Genomic DNA, 6,432 nt, shown 5'->3' with positions numbered 1-6,432 from the left:
GCCAATCTATAATTGGGTTATGTTTTGTCAACCACGGTAACCCTAAGACTATAGGAGCGGGCAAGTCCTTCATGACAAAACAGGACATGATCTCAACATGTGAATCACCCACCCTTAACTGAATACCATGAGCAATATGAATGAGACTCCTTTGAGAAAGAGGGGAAGAATCAATTGCAAAAGCCGGAATCTCTCTTTCTAAAGTGCAAGTTTCTAAAGTGCAAGGTTTACCCCAGCACCACAGTCAATGAATACTTCAACAGTAAATTTTCTTGAGTCTAGTGCCACCATAGCTGGAAGGAGAAAACAAGTATTACAGGGAGCTTGCATACCTGCTTGCTCCACCACCCCATTCACACTACCAAGAGTCAGGGATGTTTTTTTTTTTCTTTATGTAAACCTCTTTGTGATTCTTTCTCATCAACATGCGGTTTAACAAAAGGACAAGCAAAAATAAAATGACCACTTTTCCCACAGTAATAACATAGTTTATGCAACCTCCTAAAGTTCCTACTACCAGAATGGATAGACACCTGACCCATCTGCATGGGTTCCTCCCCTACCCCAGAGTTACATGTCATATCACCCTGGGGAGCAGGTGAGACGAAACCACTCACAAAAGGGATCCCTTGCGCGGAGGGAACCTTACACCTCTCTCTAATACGTCTATCTAACCGTACTGCCAAAGACATAGCATTCCCCAATGTATCCGGGTACTCATAAAAAGCAAGGGCATCTTTCAATCTCTCAGATAACCCCTGACAAAACTGACTCATTACACTCTGACTCAGTAACCCATCTCCTAAACTCAATGCAGTAAGCCTCTGCAGTATGTTCACCTTGTAATAAATTACGCAATTTAGATACCACCATCGAGACCTGATCTGGCTCATCATAAATTAGTCCCAAGGCTTTAAAAAATTCTTCCACCAATGGAGGGCCAGAGAACCGGACGGCAGAGAAAAGGCCCAGGATTGTGCGTCCCTTTTGAGCAGGGATATGATTATCCCTACCCTCTGACTCTCATCACCAGACGAAGATGGACGCAGCCGAAAATATAGCTTGCATGACTCTTTAAAGCGGATAAAGTCATCCACACCCCCTGCAAATCCATCAGGGAGAGCGACTTTAGGCTCCCCTTAAATTTGACTTCCTCCTATTGCACCTGATGCTGGAGCATTCTGACACCGTGTGACCGAATTAAGCAGATCAGCAACCTCTAGGGATAATCCCTGCATGTGATCAACTAGCGCATCAATTGACTCCATCTCAAAACAGCTGAGAAATGGCAGTCAAAGTATTGGCGGGTTATAATGTCACGCTGGACAGGATACAAGATACACAGAATACCACCAAACAAGTGTCTAGGCAAGAAGCTGGGGATAAAGGTCATCTCCTGACAAATCTCTACCAGCTTTCCCTAGACTTCTATGCCCACGTTCAGACCCTAAAGATGGGAATGAACGTGTTCCCGTGCCCAGGCTGAAGATTCCCTAAAATCTCTAAGATGGTGAAAGGGGGAAAGAGGCAGCCTGCTCCCTCAGGACCTGGAGGGGGCAGGAGTCTCTCTAACAGTCTAGACAGACAACCACAAGAAAAAAAAAATTATCTTGTTACTGAGCAGGAACAGCAAATCCTTCCTTCCTTCCTTCCACTGAGCAAGACAGAAGCTATAACCCACACAGGACACTGGGAGTGGGAGCAATTTAAACTCATACCAACGACCCCACCCAGTGCACCTGAAGGGAGGCGGATACAGCTCAACTCCAAAACAAAAACAAAAGGCTACACACGTGCTGCTAACCTGGCAGACCTCCACACATAACCTGAGCAGGGCATGACAATACATTACTCTCCGGCCTTCAGCCCCTCCAGCATACAGTCCCATGTAAGATACATCACTTTCCTGCCTTCAGCCCCTCCAGCATACAGTCCCATGTAAGACACATCACTTCCCGCCTTCACCACCCAAACATACAGTCCCATGTAAATAATATCACACTCCCTCTCTTTGCCGTCTGCCTTCAGCCCCTCCAGCATACAGCCCATGTAAATAATATCACCCTCCCTCTCTTCTCCGCTGGCCTTCAGACCCTCCAGCATACAGTCCCATAAGATACATCACTCCCCCTGCCTTCCAGCCCTTCTTGAAAATAATCCCATGTAAAATTCACCACTCTTCCTGCCTTCAGCACCTCCAGTATACTGTCCCATATAAAATATCACCCCCCCCTGCCTTCAGCCCCTCCAGCATACAGTCCCATGTAAAGTTCACCACTCTTCCTGCCTTGAGCCCATCCAGCTTACAGTCCCATGTAAAATAATATCACCCCCCTGCCTTCAGCCCCTCCAGCATACAGTCCCATGTAAATAATATCACTGCCACTACGCTCTCTTCAGACCCCTCTAACATACAGTCTCCAGTACAAAGATTATTCCTCCTCCCTTCAGCCCCTGCAAAAAGCCCCCCAAGTAATCATACCAGCCTCTGCTCCTCTCTTTAACATCGTGCTCTCTAGAATCTCCCGCACATCATTAGGCCACGCCCCCTGGATGACAAGACTCCGCCTCTTCCCCCAACATCATACCTCCTAGGAGCAACTCCATTCTAGATACTACTGTCGCTCTACTGCCTCATAGGCTTCAGACCACTATCCTGAAGCCTATGAGGAAGAACGGAGGGGATGGGAGCCATAGGCTCCCGTTGCCCTCATTGAAGTGCTTGCTGCCCGACGTCCTCTGCAATTTTGCGCCCGGGGCAATGACCCCTAAGCTACGCCACTGGGCTAGGCCGCTCCAGAATCTTGATATGCTTCTTACGGAGCCACTCCTTGGCTATCCTGGTTGTGTGCTTCGGGTCGTTGGAAGACCCAGCCACGACCCATCTTCAATGCTCTGACTGAGGGAAGGAGGTTGTTTCTCAAAATCTCACAATAAATAGCCCCATTCATCCTCTGCTTAATACAGTGCAGTCATCCTGTCCCCTTCGCAGAAAAGCACCCCCAAAGCATGATGTTACCACCCCCATGCTTCACAGTAGGGATGGTGTTCTAGGGATGCAACTCATCCTTTTTCCTCCAAACACGACAAGTGAAGTTTAGACACAAAAGTTCTACTTTAGTCTCATCTGACCACATGACTTTCTCCCATGCCTCTTCTGGATCATCCAGATGGTCAATGGCAAACTTCAGACAGGCCTGGACATCTGATGACTTGAGCAGGGGAACCTTCCGTGCAATGCATGATTTGAAACCATGACGGCGCAGTGTTCTACCGACAGTGACCTTTGAAAATGGGGTCCCAGCTCTCTTCATGTAATTGACCAGCTCCTCCCTTGTAGTTCTGGGGTGATTCCTCACCTTTCTTATCATCAGTGATACCCCACAAGGTGAGATCTTGCATGGAGCCCCAGTCCGATGGGAGACTGACAGTCGTCTTCAGCCTCTTCCATTTTCTAACAATTGCTCCAACAGTTGATCTATTTTCACCAAGCTGCTTGGCAATTGCCCTTTCCAGCCTTGTGGAGGTCCACAATTTTGTTTCTGGTGTCTTTTGACAGCTCTTTGGTCTTGCCCATGGTAGTAGTTGGCGTCTGACTGACTGTAGGGAGGACAGGGGTCTTTAAAGAGCTCAGACAGGTGCTACTAAGTTAGATTAATAAGTGGAGTAGAGGTGGACTTTTTAAAGGCACAGTAACAGGTCTTTGAGAGACAGAATTCTTGCTGTTTCTCAGGTGTTCAAATACTTATGTTCAGCAGTGCAAGACAAATACATTCTTTAAAAATCATACAATGTGATTTCCTGAATATTTTTTTTTTATTCTGTCTCTCAGAGTGGGAATACACCTACATTTTTTCTAAGTGAGAGAACTTGCAAAATCACAGGGTGTTCAAATACTTCTGTTTCTCACTGTATAAGTACCCAGTGGGGGAGATTTATCGAAACTGGTGTAAAGTAGAACTGGCTTAGTTGCCTGTAGCAACTAATCAGATTCCTCCTTTCATTTTCTAATGAAGCAGTGAAAAATGAAAGGTGGAATCTGATTGGCTGCTGTGGGCAACTAAGCCAGTTCTACGTTACACCAGTTTGATAAATCACTCGTATACAGTACAGACCAAAAGTTTGGACACACCTTCTCATTCAAAGAGTTTTCTTTATTTTCATGACTATGAAAATTCTAGATTCACACTGAAGGCATCAAAACTATGAATTAACACATGTGGAATTATATACATAACAAAAAAGTGTGAAACAACTGAAAATATGTCATATTCTAGGCTCTTCAAAGTAGCCACCTTTTGCTTTGAATACTGCTTTGCACACTCTTAGTATTCTCTTGATGAGCTTCAAGAGGCAGTCACCTGAAATGGTTTTCACTTCACAGGTGTGCCCTGTCAGGTTTAATAAGTGGGATTTCTTGCCTTATTAATGGGGTTGGGACCATCAGTTGCATTGTGCAGAAGTCAGGTGGATACACAGCTGATATTCCTACTGAATAGACTGTTAGAATTTGTATTATGGCAAGAAAAAAGCAGCTAAGTAAAGAAAAACCAGTGGCCATCATTACTTTAAGAAATGAAGGTTAGTCAGTCTGAAAAATTGGGAAAACTTTGAAAGTGTTCCCAAGTGCAGTCACAAAAACCATCAAGCGCTACAAAGAAACTGTCTCACATGCGGACCGCCCCAGAAAAGGAAGACCAAGAGTCACCTCTGCTGCAGAGGATAAGTTCATCCGAGTCACCAGCCTCAGAAATCGCAGGTTAACAGCAGCTCAGATTAGAGACCAGGTCAATGCCACACAGAGTTCTAGCAGCAGACACATCTCTAGAACAACTGTTAAGAGGAGAATGTGTGAATCAGGCCTTCATGGTAGAATATCTGCTAGGAAACCACTGCTAAGGACAGGCAACAAGCAGAAGAGACTTGTTTGGGCTAAAGAACACAAGGAATGGACATTAGACCAGTGAAAATCTGTGCTTTTGTCTGATGAGTCCACATTTGAGATCTTTGGTTCCAACCACTGTGTCTTTGTGCGACGCAGAAAAGGTGAACGGATGGACTCTACATGCCTGGTTCCCACCGTGAAGCATGGAGGAGGAGGTGTGATGGTGTGGGGGTGCTTTGCTGGTGACACTGTTGGGGATTTATTTAAAATTGAAGGCATACTGAACTAGCATGGCTACCACAGCATCTTGCAGCGGCATGCTATTCCATCCGGTTTGCATTTAGTTGGACCATCATTTATTTTTCAACAGGACAATGACCCCAAACACACCTCCAGGCTGTGTAAGGGCTATTTGACCATGAAGGAGAGTGATGGGGTGCTGCACCAGATGACCTGGCCTCCACAGTCACCGGACCTGAACCCAATCGAGATGGTTTGGGGTGAGCTGGACCACAGAGTGAAGGCAAAAGGACCAACAAGTGCTAAGCATCTCTGGGAACTCCTTCAAGACTGTTGGAAGACCATTTCAGGTGACTACCTCTTGAAGCTCATCAAGAGAATGCCAAGAGTGTGCAAAGCAGTAATCAAAGCAAAAGGTGGCTACTTTGATGAACCTAGAATATGACAAATTTTCAGTTGTTTCACACTTTATGTTATGTATATAATTCCACATGTGTTAATTCATAGTTTTGATGCCTTCAGTGTGAATCTACAATTTTCATAGTCATGAAAATAAAGAAAACTCTTTGAATGAAAAGGTGTGTCCAAACTTTTGGTTTGTACTATATATATATATATATATATATATATATATATATATGCATATGCACTCTCAAACACTTTATTCACTCCTGTGGTCACAATGTGGTTTCAAGCTATGAGCTAAAACGTTGCGACTAGTGTTGAGTGAACTTGTGTTTCGGCATACAAGGTTCAGGTTATCTAAGAATTCCGTTATGGATTCCGCTACAATGGACCATAAAGGTCAATTCACACGTCCGCAACTTTCTTGCGGTCCGCAAATTGCGGATCCGCCAAACACGGACACCGGCCATGTGCGTTCCGTATTTTGCAGACCGCACATGGCCGGCACTATGATTGAAATGCCTATTCTGGTCCGTGACTGCAGACAAGAATAGGAGATGCTCTATTTTTTTGCGGGGACGCGGAACGAAAGTGTGGATGCAGACACCACATGGTGTGCTGTCAGCATCTTTTTGAAAATGAATGGGTCTGCACCCCTTCCGCAAAATTGCGGAACGAATGCGGACCCATTATGCAGACGTTTGAATGGACCCTCGGTGCTCTATTTAAACCCCTTCCTGGCTATACACCAGTGCTAGTTATAGTCTCTGACTCACTAGCTGTGTTCCTGGTTCCTTGTTCCTGCATTGCTGATCGATTCCTCTGTGTCTCTGACCCCTTCTTGTCTTCTGACCACTCTATGTCTCACGTTTTGTTACGGCATAGCCCATCTGGTTCTGACC

The sequence above is a fragment of the Bufo gargarizans genome, chromosome 2 (genome assembly GCF_014858855.1).
Source record: "Bufo gargarizans isolate SCDJY-AF-19 chromosome 2, ASM1485885v1, whole genome shotgun sequence".
In the NCBI taxonomy this organism is placed as follows: domain Eukaryota; kingdom Metazoa; phylum Chordata; class Amphibia; order Anura; family Bufonidae; genus Bufo; species Bufo gargarizans.
The sequence above is the reverse complement of the archived record's forward strand: the minus strand, read 5'-3'. Positions refer to the sequence as shown.